This window comes from Mus caroli, unplaced genomic scaffold (assembly GCF_978045245.1).
Source record: "Mus caroli unplaced genomic scaffold, Mus_caroli_1 scaffold_2, whole genome shotgun sequence".
Classification (NCBI taxonomy): Eukaryota; Metazoa; Chordata; class Mammalia; order Rodentia; family Muridae; genus Mus; species Mus caroli.
The window spans coordinates 48,834,833-48,854,874 of NW_028227257.1; positions in this window are offsets into that span (position 1 = coordinate 48,834,833).

Below are 20,042 nucleotides of genomic sequence, written 5' to 3' on the forward strand. Positions count from 1 at the left end.
CTTCCTGGTTGGGGCTAGAGAATAGGGAAGAGGAGAGCACCGAGTGCTGAAGAGAGACCCAAAGCAGAAGGGAGACCCATAGAGTCCCTTGTGTTACCCCATTTTGTGATTAGAGCCTCTAGAATCCACAGTGTGTTTCTGCATTCCCAAGTTCTTTCCGTTCCCCTCAGAGGAAGAGTTGGGTCCGAGAGCCAACCTACTCTGGAGATAAGAACCTAGTGACTGGGCTCTGAAGGCAGGACAGGGTTTTCTAGTGTAACCCAGGAGCTCTGCCAGATTCTGTTTTCTTTAGTTCTTTCCCCTTCTCCTCCCATTTCACAAGGTCATCAGATCCGTCAAATACCATTTCTATTCCATCTTCTGCCTGGAACTCCCTCCATCTTGATTTACATAACCAGTTTGATGTCTTCACTTAGGAGTGAATATGTTTGTAATCCAAACCCTCAAGCCGGTTCCTCCCAAGTTCCTGTTATTCTAAGCCCAGGGGACTTTTACACTTTCAGATGCTGGGCCAAAAGATCTGGGTCCTCTTTGATTCCATCCTCTCTTAGTCTTCAGCATAAACCTGAAAGAGATCACTGCTCACACTCCCATTGGGTCCAGACTGCTACTGTCCTTTACCTAGGACACCCCAATGGTCTCCCAGCTGCGCCCCCTTTTGTCCTGTCCCAGTGCAAACTGTTCGCAACAGGGAGGCTAGAGGGCTATGCTAAGCCCTCTGAGAGATCCAGTAACTGCTCTGCTCAAACCCTCTCGTGGTTCCCATCTCAGAGCAGAAGCTGAGGCCCTTACAGTGGGCCAGGCAGCCCTGCACCCTCTGACCTCTCAAGAGCGAGGGAATGTTTCGTGATCCCAGCCTGTCCTCTGGTCCCAGCACCTGGCCTCCTGGATCCTCTCTGAACATGCAGCCATACTGCTACTCTGTCCCCTCAGGCAGGAATGCTCTTTTCTTCTGGTGTACACCTGACTGGCTTCCTTCTGGTTTCTGCTCACGTGTCACTTTGTTGAGGTCTGTGGCGCTGGGATTGAACTCAGAGTGTTGCACATGCTAGCTGAGTGCCCCACCTCTGGGCTGTGTTGAGTGGCATTTTATGGAGATGTCCTGTGCCTTGACAGACACTGCAGTCATGGTGATGCTCTGTGTACCCTGCATCTCCCTCCCACAGGTTTCTCTGAATGCACTGAGTGTCAGCCGCAGCCTCTCCTTGCTGCTTTGTCTTCTTCCTGTGCTTCTTTGGCTCCATCTTTCCTCATTTAGTTCTCTGTAATAAGGTGTTCAGTGTTACAGTCTCTGAAGCCTAAAGCAATACAGATCAATAAACTGGACATCCAACCTCCAGCGGACCTTGGGGCTGCTCTCATCCCACAGAGGACAGCACTGTCCCACAGGACTATTATCAAAAGGTCTGAGTCTATGGAGAGACATCAGATCTGATGGCAGTCTGGCAGGTTGGTGGACCTGTGCCTGTGTGGGTCTTAGGGAGACCAGTGGGGGTGGGGGAGCGGGCACAGCCTGCCAGAGCTATGTCCTGAGCTCCTAGGAACAACTCACCTGTAAAAGGGCCTTGGCTTTATCCCAGATTAGGACATCCTCCTCAGTCCTGCCCAATCATCAGAGCCTCAGGAAGAACAGGCTGTGCTAAGTTCTAGAGTTTCTCCACGGGAGCCTGGCTGTTCAAGTGTTATTTACTTATTTTTCATTTTATAGAGGCTCTCGCTGTGTAGCCATAGGTGATATGGAACTTACTATGTAGACCAGATTGGCCTCAAACTTGTAGGAATCTTCCTGCTTTAGACTCAAAAGTACTATATTACATTACTTCTGGCTTACTCAAGAGACTGCCGAGTGAGTCCTAGGCTCTGCTCCCTGGCTTCTCTCCCAGGCACGCCTGTGTCTATTTCTAGCACAGTGCTTGGGTGGGCCTGGGTGCAGGAGAGCACCACACACTTGCTTAGTGGATTGACACTTGCATACTGTATTAATCAGGGTTCTCTAGAGTCACAGAACTTATGGGTAGTCTCGATATAGTAAGGGAATTTGTTGATGACTTACAGTCTGTAGTCCAACTCCCAACAATAGTCAGCAGCAGCTGTGAATGGAAGTCCAAGGATCTAGCAGTTGCTCATTTGAAAGGCAAGACGGCAGAGAAGAGAGAGTAAATCTTTCTTCTTCCAATGTCTTTATGTAGGTCTCCAGCAGAAGGTGTGGCCCAGACTAAAGGTGTGCACCACCATGCCTTTAGTCCCAAATGACCTTGAGCTCAGAGATCTCCCTGTCTTAATCTTCTGGAATTCATAGCTACTATGCCTCAAGATCTCCAAGCCAAGATCCAGGTCAGAAACTTGTATCTCGCTGCCACCAGATTAGGATCACTGGTGAGCCTTCCAATTCTGGATTGTAGTCAACTTGACTAAGTTGACAACGAGGAATAGTCATTACACACACTGTCCTAAAGCAATCTGTGGAAATGTTAACCAGACTTACCTTGTTTCTTAGCATTAACACTTCCCCTCTCCTGAAAACAAGGGCTTCATAGGCCGTCTGTGCAGCTCAGATGCTCAAGTGCTTGCCTAGCATGCACAAAGCTACGGGTTGGATCCTCAGCACCACACAGAGCATCGTCTCAGCATAATCATTATGCTGCTATAAGCACAACTCATTCCCGGCATGCGGGAAAGCATTTCAAATGCACTGAAATGACCCTTTGCAAGCTAGACTGAATCCCTGTCATCTCTCAGTCATAATGCCTCTGATTCTGACCCACTTGAGTGATAGTAAATATTATACAAGTTGTAAGAACCCTGCACCAGCCTAAAGCCACAGAGAATCTGCTGCTGAAGACACAGGACAGCACTATAGTGTCCTGGGCTGCTGTTACATTAGGACCATGGCCTTCCAGCCATCTGATTTTACAGTATGGTCTGGACCTTCCCCTATGTAGCTCCTGCTGCCCTGCTGCACTCACCTTCTGTTACAGATCTCCTCCTCAGGAAGCGATTATGTTTTTACTCATTTTGAGCTCAATCTCACTATGTAGTTTCACCTAGCCCAGAACTCACTGTGGAGACCAAGCTGACCTCAGACTCATAGGAATCTGCCTCTCCCTGTCTCCTCAGTGCTGATATTAAAGATGTGTATCACCACCCCTGGCTAGGAATATTTTATTTTCAAAACAGCTTTAAAATGTGAAGTTGTTGGGCAGCTAGAGGAGTTCCTTTATACCACCCCACCCTACACAGCTCTTCCTATTAGTAATGTCTTATTAATGTAATACATTTTGTTACAATGAATGGACCAACATTAGTTTATAGTTTTCATTACAGTCCAGTCTTTTATCTTTTTATTTTTAGAGACTAAGTGTTGCATAATTCTGTCTGGGGTATCCAAGGGAGATTCTTCTGTGTGTGTCATCCACATGCTGGGATTACATTTGGGTGATGGTACACTGGATTATAAGTGATGAGAATCAAGTCTCAAGCCTTTTAACTGCTAGGCAAGCATTTTCCCACCTGAGCTACATCCCTCAGCCTGCCTCCCTGCCCAGTATGGATCTCACTGTATTGCCCAGGCTACCTGAAAATTCTTGGACTGAAACAAACCTCTTCTTTGAGTTTCCCAAGTGGTTCAATTTTAGTAGTGGACCACTAAGCCTAGCAAGGATTCACTCACTATGTTGTGTTTTCTATGATCCACATGTCATGAACCAGACATTATAGTGTCATATAGAATAGTTTACTTGCCTTAAAATCCCTCTGTGCCCTACGTAGCATCTTTCCCTCTGCTCTTGCTGACTATTGACCTCTTTATCATCTTTACAGTTCTTCCTTTTTCTCAGTGTTGGCTAGGTGTGGTCAGACACCTTCACATCTGCCTTCTTCCTTTCAAGGATATGCATTTTAGAGCCACCCCTCTCTCCCCCCAACTCCCCCCCCGTCTCTTTCTCTGTTTGAGTGTTTGTGTATGTATGTGCATGTGTGTTTGAGTGAGTGCATCTGAGTATGTGCATGTATGTATGCGAGTGTGTATATGTGTGCACGTGTGTGTGTGTGTGTGCACGTGTGGATGTGTGCTAGAGGTCAGTGTTGACTGTCTCCCTCTTGTTTTCTACCTTACTTCTCTTTGCCCATCTACTTTTTGAAACAGACCAAGTCCCTCACCAAGCAAGGCCAGAGCTCACTAATTTGCCTAGGCTAGCTACCTGGTAGCTCAGGGGTCTGCCTGCCCCCATTTCCCCAGCACTTGGATAGCAGGCAAGCACTGCTACACCTTTCTTTTTGTTTTTTTTTTTTTTGTTTTTTGTTTTTTCGAGACAGGGTTTCTCTGTATAGTCCTGGCTGTCCTGGAACTCACTTTGTAGACCAGGCTGGCCTCGAACTCAGAAATCCGCCTGCCTCTGCCTCCCGAGTGCTGGGATTAAAGGCGTGCGCCACCACGCCCGGCTACACCTTTCTTTTTAAAAGAGACTTATTTATTTGTGTGTTTTGCCTGCATGTATACCTGATGCTCACAGAGATCAGGAGAGGGCGTTAGATCCCTAGGAAATGTTATACATGGGTGTTAATTAATCTGGGACCTCTGCAAGAGCAGCCAGTGCTCTTAACTGCTGAGCCATCTCTGCAGCCCCTGTGTCTGGCTTTTTTCTTTTTCTTTTCTTTTTTTACATAGGTGCTAGAGATCCTAACCCAGGCCTTCACACTTGCATGATAATCACATTACTAACCTAGCCATTACTCCAGCTACCCCCGCCACCCCCCATACTTTTTTATTGCTGAGTAATATTCCACAGGGCAACTGTCCTTAAAATTGTTTATCCATTCGTTCATTGGAGTGGACTAAAACTAGTAGGCTGACTAAAGTCTATAATTCACATTGAGTTTTTGTTGTTTTTGTTTTGTTTTGTTTTGTTTTGGGATAGGGTTTCATATAGCTCAAAGTGGCCTTCAATTTGTTATGTGGCCAAGCGTGGCCCACCAGTGACTGGTTGCTTCCAGTTTTTTTTATAAAATTCATATGCTGGATTTTATGTGGACTTGAGGTCTCGCCTCTGTTGGATACATACCCAGTGTGGCTGCTAGATGCTATAGTTGGACTATGTTTAGTTTTGTAAGAAACTATCAAGCCAGATTTAGTGACTTAAGTCTATCTCAACAACTTGATAAATTGAGACAGGAGGTCTGTAAGAAGTCCATAACCTGTGAGTTTCAGGCAAGCTTGGGTTAAAAAATCTTCTCTTAAAATACCAACCAACCGCAATTAGACAACAAAAGGAGATCAAGGGGATACAAATCGGAAAAGAAGAAGTCAAAATATCACTTTTTGCAGATGATATGATAGTATACATAAGTGACCCTAAAAATTCCACCAGAGAACTCCTAAGCCTGATAAATAGCTTCGGTGAAGTAGCTGGATATAAAATTAACTCAAGCAAGTCAATGGCCTTTCTGTACACAAAGGATAAACAGGCAGAGAAGGAAATTAGGGAAACAACACCCTTCTCAATAGTCACAAACAATATAAAATACCTTGGCGTGACTCTAACTAAGGAAGTGAAAGATCTGTATGACAAGAACTTCAAGTCCCTGAAGAAAGAAATTAAAGAAGATCTCAGAAGATGGAAAGACCTCCCATGCTCATGGATTGGCAGGATCAACATTGTAAAAATGGCTACCTTACCAAAAGCAATCTACAGATTCAATGCAATCCCCATCAAAATTCCAACTCAATTCTTCAACGAATTAGAAAGGGCAATCTGCAAATTCATCTGGAACAACAAAAAACCTAGGATAGCAAAAACTCTTCTCAAGGATAAAAGAACCTCTGGTGGAATCACCATGCCTAACCTAAAGCTGTACTACAGAGCAATTGTGATAAAAACGGCATGGTACTGGTATAACGACAGACAAGTAGACTAATGGAACAGAATTGAAGACCCTGAGATCAACCCACATACCTATGATCACTTGATCTTTGACAAGGGAGCAAAAGCCATCCAGTGGAAAAAAGACAGCATTTTCAACAAATGGTGCTGGCACAACTGGTTGTTAACATGTAGAAGAATGCGAATTGATCCATTCCTATCTCCTTGTACTAAGGTCAAATCTAAGTGGATTAAGGAACTCCACATAAAACCAGAGACACTGAAACTTATAGAGGAGAAAGTAGGGAAAAGCCTCGAAGATATGGGTACAGGGGAAAAATTCCTGAATAGAACAGCAAAGGCTTGTGCTGTAAGATCGAGAATCGATAAATGGGACCTCATAAAGTTGCAAAGCTTCTGCAAGGCAAAAGACACCGTCAATAAGACAAAAAGACCACCAACAGATTGGGAAAGGATCTTTACCTATCCTAAATCAGATAGGGGACTAATATCCAATATATATAAAGAACTCAAGAAGGTGGACTCCAGAAAATCAAATAACCCCGTTAAAAAATGGGGCTCAGAACTGAACAAAGAATTCTCACCTGAGGAATACCGAATGGCAGAGAAGCACCTGAAAAAATGTTCAACATCCTTAATCATCAGGGAAATGCAACTCAAAACAACCCTGAGATTCCACCTCACACCAGTCAGAATGGCTAAGATCAAAAATTCAGGTGACAGCAGATGCTGGCGAGGATGTGGAGTAAGAGGAACACTCCTTCATTGTTGGTGGGATTGCAAACTGGTACAACCACTCTGGAAATCAGTTTGGCGGTTCCTCGGAAAATTGGACATAATACTACCAGAGGATCCAGCAATACCTCTCCTGGGCATATATCCAGAAGATGTCCCAACCGGTAAGAAGGACACATGCTCCACTATGTTCATAGCAGCCTTATTTATAATAGCCAGAAGCTGGAAAGAACCCAGATGCCCCTCAACAGAGGAATGGATACAGAAAATGTGGTACATTTACACAATTGAGTACTACTCAGCTATTAAAAGGAATGAATTTATGAAATTCCTAGGCAAATGGATGGATCTGGAGGGCATCATCCTGAGTGAGGTAACATATTCACAAAGGAACTCACACAATATGTACTCACTGATAAGTGGTTATTAGCCCAAAAACTTAGGATACCCAAGATATAAGATACAATTTGTTAAACGCATGAAACTCAAGAAGAACGAAGACCAAAGTGTGGACACTGTGCCCCTTCTTGGAATTGGGAACAAAACACCCATGGAAAGAGTTACAGAGAAAAAGTTTGGAGCTGTGAAGAAAGGATGGACCATCTAAAGACTGCCATATCCAGGGATCCATCCCATAATCAGCTTCCAAATGCTGACACCATTGCATACACTAGCAAGATTTTGCTGAAAGGACCCAGATATAGCTGTCTCTTGTGAGACAATGCCGGGGCCTAGCAAACACAGAAGTGGATGCTCACAATCAGCTATTGGATGGATCACAGGGCCCCCAATGGAGGAGCTAGAGAAAGTACCCAAGGAGCTAAAGGGAACTGCAACCCCATAGGTGGAACATTATTATGAACTAACCAGTACCCCAGAGCTCTTGACTCTAGCTGCATTTGTATCAAAAGATGGCCTAGTTGGCCATCACTGGAAAGAGAGGCCCATTGGACTTGCCAACTTTATATGCCCCAGTACAGGGGAATGCCAGGGCCAAAAAGTGGGAGTGGTTGAGTAGGGGACTGGGGGGGGGAGTGTATTGGGGACTTTTTGGATAGCATTGGAAATGTAATTGAGGAAAATACCTAATAAAAAAAATTAAAAACAAAAAATACCAACCAACCAGCCAATCAGAGTTCTTTGTTTGTTTTGAGTAACAGTTCTTTACCACATTTGTATTTTGTAACTATATTCTTCTGGACTGTAACTCTGCAGCTTGATTCTGCAGTCTCCTCTGTCTGTCTGTCTGTCTGTCTGTCTGTCTGTCTCTCTCACACACACACACACACACACACACACACACACACACACACACACGGTCTTACTTTGTCTTCCTAGCTGGTTTGGAACTCAGAGATCTGCCTGCCACTTCCTCTGAGGTGCTGAGATTAAAGGTGTGAGCAATTGGTTCTTACCAGATGGTTTGGTGGCCTTAGCGTCCAGAAGACTGGAAAACATAATCTCACCTTTTTTTTTTTTAATTTATTTTTTATTAGGTATTTTCCTCGTTTACATTTTTAATGCTATCCCAAAAGTCCCCCATACCCACCCCCCCAATCCCCTACCCACCCACTCCCCCTTTTTGGCCCTGAGGTTCCCCTGTACTGGGGCATATAAAGTTTGCAAGTCCAATGGGCCTCTCTTTGCAGTGATGGCCGACTAGGGCATCTTTTGATACATATGCAACTAGAGACAAGAGCTCCGGGGTACTGGTTAGTTCATATTGTTGTTCTACCTATAGGGTTGCAGTTCCCTTTAGCTCCTTTAATCTCACCTTTTTAACCTCCACAGTTCAGGAGGAAATGCTAGAAAGCCTGGGAATGCTGCTGAGTGCCCGCCCAGCGCATCAGCTCACGGAGAGCGCCCACTGGACCAGTGGGGTAATCATGATTTTATATGGAATGTATGGTGAAAAAAGCCCAACGTTCGACCAGTGCAAAATGGGACAAAATGAAAAGTGAAACTTCCTTCCTCCTGGGGTCATAGATATTCTGGAAGGTTTTAAAAATTTTTTTAGAAAAAGATTTATTGTATATTTTTAATTTAAAATTATTTTATTATTTTAAAGTGTGTATGTTTATGTATTTGTGTGTGCATGTGTATATGTGTTTATGATTTTGTGTGTGTGAGTGTGCATGTGTGTGTATTTATATATTTGTGTGTGTGTGAGAGTGTATGCATTTGTGTATGGGAGTGTGTTTATGTATTTGTGTGTGGGAGTGTGTTTATATATTTGGGGGGGAATGTGTATGCATTTGTGTGTGGGAGTGTGTTTATGTATTTGTGTGTGGGGGGGAGTGTATATGCATTTGTGTGTGTGTGTTTAGCTGTGTGCACTTGAGTGAAGATGCCGGCAGAGACCAGAGGTCTCAGTTATCACTGGGCCTGGACATTATTTATTCTTAGCTCATCCAATAGAGCAGAAAACATAGGAGTGAACCAGTGATCCCAGGTATAAAATGATGGGCTGTGGCTGTCCCAAGGGTGGGCCAGGACAACGTCTGCAAATGAGGGAAGCCCTGAGTGGTGAGCACTGGGTCCTGGATGGAAGCTCTGGGGTTGGTGGTGAGCACCAGTTCATCTCCTCCCGTGTGCTGTACAGGTGGAGTAGGGACTGGAGTTTTTGTTTGGGAAAAGTATTATTATTATTGTTGTTGTTATTGTTATTATTAATTAAATTACTTTGCTTATTTCACTGCTTTTAGGCAGGGTCTCATTCTATAGCTCTGGATTGTCTTGCACACACAGAGATCCACTTCATTTGCCTCCGAAGTGCTGGAAGGAAAGGCCAGGAGTTCTTTCAGAGTCAGGTAGAGACCGTTCTCTCTCTGGTCTCTATCATGGCCTGCCCTCCTCATTATTCCCTGACAGAACAAAGAATCCAATCTTGGGAAGAAGGTTAGATGTCATCAGGAGCTTCTTCAAGCTGATGGGGGATGTGTTGGCTCCACTTATTGTCTGTAATTCTAGTAGGGGCTCCGTGGAGGAGCCATAGAAAGACACCCATAGTTAGGAGGGCCTCAGTAGGCATTTTGTGTGGCTGGTAAACAAGGTTTGTGTTGAGGTGTCGAGAGACGCCTCATTGAAGCATCATTTGGGGACAGAACTGTTGAACCCAGTGTGATGTCACAGGGAGGCCCTCAGGTGAATGTGTCTGTCTCAGAACAGCTGGCCAGAAGAGAAAGGAGAAAGAAAGCCAAGAACACGGGAGAGGAATTGAGCAAAGAAAGAGGCCAGGTACGGTGGTGCAGGCTGTTGATCCTAGCACTCAAGAGAGAGAGAAGGCAGATCTCTGTGAGTTTGAGGCCAGCCTGGTCTACATAGTGAGCTCCAAGATAATCAGTACTACAAAGAGATCCTGTCTTAATAAGTAAATCAATTAATAATAAAAAAAAAAAAACCCACCACCACAACAAAAGAAATCAGTGCTATTTTTTCCTCCATCCTTCAGACTAAGCTGGGTCCATCGACTCTGGGGGCAGCAGGCTTCTGTAGGAACAAGGAGCCGCTAGATCCCATCAGAGCTGCTGGGTCAGACAGGGGGCAGAAAGAGGGAGTGCCCAGGGTAGACTCCTCATCACTCAGGAAGCACTGTGGCTAGAGACAGCTGATCAGAGAGGTCTTGAGGCCCTCCAAGGGGCTTTTTGATGACTCCCAGCACACAGAGCAACTGCCCAGGGTCTCTACTGGAGGAAAGAAGAGGAGAGGTGAGACTTCTCCACCTACGACGTTGATGTGGCAAGTGGATGAGAGGATTAGTGAAAGAATGGTTCTTTGGACTACGGTAGAAAGAAAATAAGGCTTTTTAGTAACTGCAGAGAGAGCAGTGGGCCTATATAGCCACGCTTTCCTTCCTTCCATCTGTTCTCTCTCTCTCTCTCTCTCTCTCTCTCTCTCTCTCTCTCTCTCCCTCCCTCCCTCCCTCCCTCCCTCTCTCTTTCTTCTTTCATTCCTTCTCCTTCCTTCCTTCCTTCCATTCTTCCTCCCTCCCTCCTCCCTTCCTCCCTTCCTCCCTTCCTCCCTTCCTCCCTTCCTTCCTTCCTTCCTTCCTTCCTTCCTTCCTTCCTTCCTTCCTTCCTTCCTTCCTTCCTTCCTTGAGACAGGTCTCTCTTTCTGTGACCCTGGCTGCCCTGGAACTTGTTATGTACACCAGGCTGGCCTCAAATGCAGGGATTCGCCTGCCTCTGCTTCCCTAGTGCTGGGATTAAAGGCGTGCACCACCACCTCCAGCCTCGTTTCTAGTTCTCTTTTTTATTTCTTTCTGTGATAAAAACCAGGTGTCTTTTGTCACCAGGAAGCCTGTTTGCCGTGCACACATTCTCAAGCCTGAGTGCTGTGTGAGTGAAGAATGGGCCCACTACTGGGTTTAGCCAGCATCCCTTCCTGCCTTCTTAGCCTCCTCTCCATCTCTCTCTCTTCCTGCCTTCCCCCTTTTTCTTTTATTCCTTTTGGGCTCTGAGATGTACTCAGCTACTGAGCTACACTCGCAGGCTTCCCCTCCTGGTACCTTTCTTTGATGAATTGCTCTCTCAAGGCAATTATGTGATTTCAGTTTGTTGCAAGTTTCTCCTTAAAAATGAGCTTGCAACCGAGTCCTGGCAGCTTACCTCCACAGTGGCTCATCTGAGGGCTGATGGAGACAGTGGAGACAAAGATAATTGGATAATTAATTGGAGCCCTTGTAGCTTTTTAGCTTTAGGGAAGGCTTAATCCCGGGACTGGGTAATATATTTAAGGACCCAGGTCACAGTGTCTCTCTTCTGCCTTTAGTCTTGTCTTCATCCGGGCTTCTCCCAGTGGGAGCATGCCCCTCTTGTGTACTAAACAGGACCCAGCCTGATTGTACCTGTCCACTAGAGAATACAGAGCTAGGACCTTTTGTCTGTATTTTAAAACCCTGTTTCTCATGGAGCCCAGGCTGGCTTGGAACTTGCTATGTTGCGGCTGGTGGCTTTGAACTCCTTATCCTCTTGTCACTGGGATTTTAGTGGTAATATGGCTTTGGTTGAAGTCAAGGCCCTTCTGCTCCCAAGCTCCCTCACACTCTCACCAATAAAGAGAAGTAAAGGGAGGATGAGGAGGCTCACTCCGTGAAGCACTTGCTACATGAGCAGGAGAACCCCTTAAAGGTAGAAAGAGTGAAGCTACTCCACAACGATGTCCTCTGACCTCACGGAACCACACACACACACACACACACACACACACACACACACACACGCATGCACACACACAGGTGCATGCATATACTCACATGCAAGTACACACACGCATGCATGCACATTCATAAACACGTACACTCACACATGCACACACACACATGTACAGGCACACCTGCACAAAGAATAAATTACAATTAGAAAAAAGAAGAGTGGATTGATTTTGGAACCCTTAACCACAGAATTTCATATTCCTTTCTATTTAAATTTCCTTTTAGCTATTCGAGTTAAAATTCCCAGGACTTATTTCTGTTCTTTTCTTTGATGGCTGCTTTATGAATATAATGGCGTTAAAACGTCCCTTCCTAGCCGTTCTGTTCTTTGTGTTCTCTGTTTAGGTCTGTTGGCTCACCTTTTGTTTACTGGCTCTTTTAGCCATCAGTGTATCTGGGTGGTTCAGAGCTGGCCTCAGGAAATGGCTGCCGGTGTTCACATTCCATCCCCGCCCAGCTGCTGCACAAACCCCCGGCTCCAGTTTCTTTACCTCCCCGTGACTCAGCTTCCTGTGAACGGAGATGATAGTACAAGCTGGCTTGGAGGCTCCTTAGCCTCCACGTACTGCGCTCAAAAAGCTGCCAGGCCCGCACCAGGCCCCAGCCCTCAGTAGCTGTTTGGTTTGCTATCCATTTCTTCTTTCTTCCTCCTCTTCCTCCTCCTCCTCTTGATCCTCTTTTTCATCCTCCCCCTCCTCCTCTTCCACTTCTTTTTTCTTCTCCTCTTCCCTCTCCTCTTCTTCTGTCCCTGTTCCCCCTCCCCCCCCCGCCCCCATGTAGTGCTGGGGGTCAAACTCAGGACCTTGTGCTTTTTAGGCTAGAGTTTGCTATTGAGCCACACCCCTAACCTCCCTCCCTCCTTCCCTCCCTCCCTCCTTCTGTTTCATTATGTAGAATGGGCTGGTCTCAAACTCTAGATTGTCCTTCCTCAGCCTCCCAAGTGCTGGCATTATAGGCATGTACTACCAAGCTTGGTGTTACTGTTTTGTGCTTGTTTGTTTGTTTGTTTGTTTTAAGTTGGGGTCATGTAGCAGGTCCTGATCCCCCAATCTTCCTGCCTCCACCCTCTGAGTGTGGGATTACAGGCTTGCATTTCTACACCCAATTCATCTTTCACTGACTCTACAATCTCTCTCTCCCTGCTCTTTCTTCTTCACTGGCTAGTAACTGACCTTTATGCAAGTGGTCCCTGAGGCAGGAGGTGAGCTAGCTACTGCTCCTCAGGATGGGCTGAACAGCCAGATGCTCCTGTCTTAGCCCCAAGGTAGCTCCTGTTTCTCTCTGCTTGTTGCCATTGTGTTGGTTTGAATTACATAACAAGCCCCCCCCCCTTCTCTGGTATTTAAATACTTGGTTCCCAGTTGGGGGCTGTTTGGAGAGGATTAGGAGTGTGGTCTTCAAAGGGTGGATATTTCAGTTCCTTTCTAGAATGGGGAACAAAATACCCCATGGAAGGAGTTACAAAGACAAAGTTCGGAGCTGAGATGGAAGAAAGGACCATCCAGAGACTGCCCTACCTGGGGATCCATCCCATATACAACCACCAAACCCAGACACTATTGCACATGCCAGCAAGATTCTGCTGACAGGACCCTGATATAGCTATCTGTGGTGAGGCTATGCCAGTACCTGGCAAATACAGAAGTGGATGCTCACAGTCATCTATTGGATGGAACACAGGGCCCCCAATGGAGGAGCTAGAGAAAGTACCCAAGGAGCTAAAGGGGTGGGCAACCCTATAGGAGGATCAACAATATGAACTAATCAGTACCCCCTGAGCTCTCTAGTTGCATATGTAGCAGAGGATGGTCTAGTCGGCCATCAGTGGGAGGAGAGGCCCTTGGTCTTGCGAAGATCATATGCTCCAGTACAGGGGAATGCCAGGACCAGGAAGCAGGAGTGGGTGGGTTGGGAGCAGGGCGGGGGTGTGGGGGTGTGGGGAGTATAGGGGACTTTCTGGATAGCATTTGAAATGTAAATGAAGAAGATATCTAATAATAAGAAAAGGAGTGTGGTCTTGCTGGAAGAGGTGTGTTGTTGGGGTTGGCTTTGATGTTCCAAAAGCTTCAGGCTTCCTGTTTTGGGTCCAGGTCTGAGAGCTCAGTTGCCCCTCCAGGACCTTCGAAAAATCTAGCCAGCAAAGAGCCCCACACCTCGAATGCAAAAAACCCTGGTAGCTGAAGGAGGAGGAAGCAGAGGACTCTGGCACCCTCTGGGGGAGGCTGGAGGCTCTGCACAAACACTGGAAAACTGGCTGGGGCTCCTCACAGGAGCCCAGAGCCTGGGTAGGGGAAATGAATGGGCTTAGTAATGACTCTCTAGTATTTAACCAGTTACAAAGCTGGTGCTCTGTCTTGCTTAGTGGCTGGAGCAACCAGTAGCCACCTTGGACCATGAGCAGAAGCATTCATTGAATATAGCTGACTGGAAACAAAGGAGTCCAGTTTCAAAATGATCAAGTTGCCAGATACACATGGCAGCACACAGTTGTAATCCAAGCACTAAGAAAGCTGAGGCAAGAAGATCACAAGTTCAAGGCCACCCAGGGACTATGTAATAAATCTCTATTTTAACCCATTCACACGCAAACATAAACTGTATGCCAGTGCTAACTTGAAACACATTCTGGTTTATTTATACTGCTGCTATTTGGAGGTTTGGGTTTCGTAGCCAATTTTCCCCCTTTTATTGAAAATGGGTTCTTTTCTCGTATAAATATTCTGATTATGGTTTCCCCTCCTTCCACTCCTCCCTTATCATCTGGATCCACTCCCTTTCTGTGTCTTATTAGGAAAGAACAGACTTCTGAGTGATAACAACCAAACTTATCAAAATAAGATTTAATAAAACAAAAGCCATCACACGAGACTGGACCAGGCAACTCAAGAGAAGGCAGAAGAATCAGAGACCCACTTGTTTACACACTCAGGAGTTCCATAAAATCCTAAGCTAGAAGCTGTACCATATCCACAGAGGACCTGTGTGGCCCCGGGTAGGCCCTGTGCTTGCTGCTTTGGTCTCTGTGAGGTCACACGAGTTTTGCTCTCCTGGTCCTGTTCCGTCTGCCTTCTATTATCTTTCCCTTCTCTTCTGTAGGCTTCCCTGAGCTCTGAGGGGAGGGATTTGATGGAGACATCTCCTTTAGAGTTGAGCGTTCCAAAGTCTCACTCTCTTTGCGTGATGTCTGGCTAGGGGTCTTTATTGTTCCCATCTGCTGTAGGAGGACGTTTCTCTCACGATGGCTGAACAAGACACAGATCTATGAGTATAGCAGAATACCATTAGGAGCCACTTGATTACTACTTTAAAAAAGACAAGGTAGTTTTCAGCTTTGCCCTAGGTCCCTGGGCTATCGAGGCTCTGGCTCTTGGTCACCCAAACAAGGTACCATTAGTGGCGTGGACCTTAAGCTAAATCAGACATTGGTTGGCTGCTGCCACAGCGGTGTCACCATTGCTCTAGCATGTCTTGCAGGCAGGACAGTATTGTAGGTCAAAGGGTTTGTGGCTGGGTTGGTGTTATGTTTCTCTTTTGGTAGCATGCAGAGTACCTTTACCAAAGACACCAGACTATAGTAGTTAAAGCTCTGTGTAGGCACCAGCTCGACCTCTCCGTGTTCAATGAGTTGTGTGGGTATTGCCATCAGCAATGGAAACTTGTTATATCGGTTTGTGGAGAGCAACCTGTTGTCTTGGCAACAGCCTGGGCTGTTTGGGGATTTCCATGGAACCCTTTGACCAACGACTCAATTGGATATGACCCAGTCCCACTACTGTAAGCTTTGTTTAGTGACAAGAAAATGAATCATGACTCCAACTCCGTGTCCCCCATTATTCGGAGGTTCATGTATTTTATATATTTTAGGGACTTTCCACCGCACTACATTTCTCATACCACCCCTCAAATGGCCCTCCGTTCTAGCTGCCTCTCCCATACTCCCTCCCCTTCCCCATCTGATCTTCTGTTCCAGCTTACCCACCTCTCATCTTTTTTTTTTTTTTTTAAATCAAGAAGAATATTCTCTGGGCAAATCTCAAAATATCTCCACAGATGGATTCTTCCACCTAAAATGAGACGGATGGAACCCACTTCACAGCGACCATGCAGACTCACTTCAAGTGCAGGAGTCTCCCTCACCTCAGAGCTGCCTTGGGCTTTTTATTTATGGAGGTTTCCACTGACCCAAGGAAAGGATGAGGAGAGAGGAGTTGCCTGCTTGGGCCAGAGAAGCCAATCCTGACTCTGCCTCCTTACTCTAAGGAAGAGCAAACCAGTCCAGGCCTCCAGGCCTTAGCCTGCTAAGGGAGCTGAACAAGTAGGACATCAAGCCCCCATTGCCAGTCACCAGTAAATCCCCAGAGCTGCAGAGAAACTTGGTATGGCACCTATAGTCACCCCACAAGGTATCAGGGTGGCTCAGGTCTGGCGGGTGCAGGCTCACACAGCTAGACCTTTGTTCCAGACCACTGCTTCTGTCTCCCTATGTGTTGTATCTCCTATTTTGGCCAACGTGCTATCTGTAGCCTGTTCTTTGTACGACAGTGGCAAGGACACTTGTGGGGAGGCCACCACAGAAGGACATTTTGAAGAACTTGCTTCTGTCTTGTCCATTAACATCTATTGGTCAAAAAGGTCACAGAGCCAAGACTGGAATTAAAGACTGGAGAACATAGTTACCTTCACGAAGTGGATGAACCTGGTCTGTAAAGTACAGACGAGCAGGTAGTGATGTGTCAATTTGTCACTGCGGAAGGAATAAATGAGGTGGGCATGGTGCTGAGTTCAAGGCCAGTCTGGCCTAGATAGTGAGTCTAAAAACGAAAAACAAAAAAAGGAAGGAGGAAGATGGCTTGAGAGTGGGTAAGCAGGTAAGAGACTGAGCTGCTGAGTCTGGGTTCAGATCTCAGCAGCCATGTAAAATATTCTGGTATGGCTGTTTGTACCTTTAACTCTCACACTCTAAGGGGTGGAGACAGGATCACTGTGGCTTGCTGGTCACCAGGCTAGTCCAGGTTCAGTGAGATGGCCCTGTTCCAAACAGATGTGAAGGGATAGAGCAGGACTTCCCACTTGTGCACACTGTCTGTCTGTCTGTCTCTGTCTCTCTATCTCTCTGCCTCTCTGTCTCTCATACACATACACACACACACATACACACATACCAACAAAAAATGGAAATAGACCCAATTAGCTGCAGCTCCCTATGTCAGCTGCACATAGAAGGCCCTCAAATGGCAGAGAATCTTGTACTATAAGAGTGGTTTGTGACGAAAGGATGGACCATCTAGAGACTGCCATATCCAGAGATCCATCCCATGATCAGCATCCAAACGCTGACACCATTGCATTCACTAGCAAGATTTTGCTGAAAGGACTCAGATATAGCTGTCTCTTGTGAGACTATGCCGGGGCCTGGCAAACACAGAAGTGGATGCTCACAGTCAGCTAGTGAATGGATCACAGGGCCCCCAATGGAGGAGCTGGAGAAAGTACCGAAGGAGCTGAAGGGATCCACAACCCTATGGGTGGAACAACATTATGAACTAACCAGTACCCTGGAGCTCTTGACTCTAGCTGCATATGTATCAAAAGATGGCCTAGTCGGCCATCACTGGAAAGAGAGGCCCATTGGACATGCAAACTTTATATGCCCCAGTACAGGGGAACGCCAGGGCCAAAAAAATGGGAATGGGTGGGTAGGGAAGTAGCGGGGAGGGTATGGGGGACTTTTGGGATAGCATTGGAAATGTAATTAAGGAAAAGATGTAATAAAAAAAGAAAAAAGAAAAAAAGAGTTGTTTGTGGGCCTGGTGGTGGTGGCTCATGCATTTAGTCCCAGCACTCTTGAGGCAGAGGCAAGTAGAGCTATGTGAATTTGAGCCCAGCCTGGTCTACAGAGTGAGTTCCAGGACAGCCAGGGCTACACAGAGAAATCCTGTCTCAAAAAACAAAAACAAACAAACAAAAAGGAATGGTGGAGTTTTTTTTTTTTTTTTATGGCTTTGTTTTTGTGGGTTTTTTTTTTTTATTGTGTGTGTGTGTGTGTGTGTGTGTGTGTGTGTGTGTGTGTGTGTGTGGCGGGGGTTGCCCCCGTGGATACACATGCATTTATCTACAGAGGCCAGAAGAGGATGACAAATTCCTCTGGAGCTGGAGTGACAGAAGGTTGAGAGCTGCCATGTGGGTGCTGAGATTCTAACTTGAGTCTTCTGAAAGAGCAGCCAGTGCTCTTAATCCCTGAGGCATTTCTGTGGTCTTGTTTCCTCTTTATTCAAACAAGGCCTCACTTTGTAGCAGAGCCTGGCCTTGAACTTGAAGTCCTCCTGCTTCAGCCTTCCGAGTGCTAGGATTGAATGTGTGTGCCACCATGCCTGGTTTGGATACTCCCATCCTGCTTCTTGGGAAGTTCTTAGAGTAAGCCAGACTGTAGGGGGTATAGGGAGACTCTTGGAGGACTTGGAAGGGAATGCCTTGATCCACTTGCCTGTGATGTTCCCAGGTCAGGTTTGCCTCCCCGGGACTCTCCCCAGAGGCTAGGTGGTCCAAAGAGACAGGTCTAAGCCTGGCCAGAGAATGAAAATACCGGCCTCTCTTCTCATTTGTCTGGGAGAAAACTTCACTGTGGTCCTGAGTCACACCTCAGCTGTTCAAGTCCCCAAGTTCTTGGTCCAATGGGGGCTGTCCCATGTCTAGGCTTTTCCTGTCCCAAGATTGTGCAAGGCCCTCAGCTGCCCTCTGAGCCAGATATCAGCTGGACAGAGAGAGGGTTGAGGGTTCAGGAAAGAGGAAACAGCCCCCAGGACAGGATCCTCCTCTCCTGGGAAGCAGAAGCAGAGAACCAGCTGCACGGAGCTCTTGGCCTTCCTTCCTGTTCTCTTCTCTGGAAGGCAGGTCAGCCTCCCCAGCAGCCATTTCCTCCCATGGCACAGACACTTCCATCTCTGGGCCTGGAGAGGAGGCATGTCAGGGAGTGGGGAGTGGAGTAGGCCTTGGCTTTTCTGAGATAGGGTATGCATGTAGGTGTGACTCCTGGACCCTCTAATCCCTTGCAAACCCTAAACATGAAATCCAAGCTATCCCCCCGCCCCCATGCTAGGGCCTCTCCAGCCTCAGCCTCGGCCTAGCCATAACCCTCCTCCCTCCTCCATAGCAGCTACTCCCATCTCAGGCTCCCTTCTCTGGAGTGGCAGCTCCAACCACGTAGTACATGCCTTATTCCCACAATTCCCAACACACCATCCCAATCCCAATCCCAGCCCCCACACTCATACCCAGCCCCCACCTTATCCTCACCTGCACCCATTTCCACCTTGAATTCCAATCCAGATCCCAGGCAACCACCCGCCATGACCATGCCCATCCCTCCCTTAATTTTCCGACTCTAATGGACCCCGCTCAGCCTTGTTCACTTTGATGCTTCACCTGTCATGGGTTTGTCATTCAGAACGAGTCAAAACTAGGCTGAGGACTGAGCTGTGGACTTTCTACTACTTGAGTCAAAGTCAGTGGTTAGCTGCCGGGCCTGGTGGTGTAGGTTCATAATCCCAGCTATTTGGTGGGCTGAAGCAGGAGGATCATGGACTAAAGGTTAGCTTGGTTTCAGAGCAAGTTCAAGGACAGAGGAGGGAAATTTATCAAAGAGAGCAATGGTGGGGATGTAAAACACTGGCAGAGTCCCTGCCTGGGATGCACGAAGCCCTGGGTTCGATCCCCACCACCACATAAAGCAAGTCTGATGATCGCATCTGTAACCCCAGCATTTGGAAGGGAGAGGCAGAATGTCAGAAGTTCAAAGTCATCCTGAGCATTATAGGCATTCTTAGATACACGAGTCCCTGTCTGGGGGAAAAAAAAGACAGTAGACATTATGTATGGATTCTGTGGCTTGAACAACTGATGCTGGGCCTATGTTTAGGGTTCTTCTCTATTTTGAAAATGACCTACTCCTAGAATTGTCCACTGAATTCTTGTTCCTCTTTCTGGTGTCCCTCAGCTGGCCTCATCTGCATCTTTCTTTCTCCAGCTGATAGGGAAGTTGCAGGGAGCCCTGGGGTACAGGAAATAGAAACTGAATCCTATACTGGAGAAAGTTACCCACAATGACCTTACCTCTGTCAAAGGTCAGGGCCCCAGCATGTCTTCCTTAGATGTCCTGGGATACTTGGTCTCACATGCAGTCAACAAAGGTTTCCAAAGTATGCCAGGGCACCCCAAGG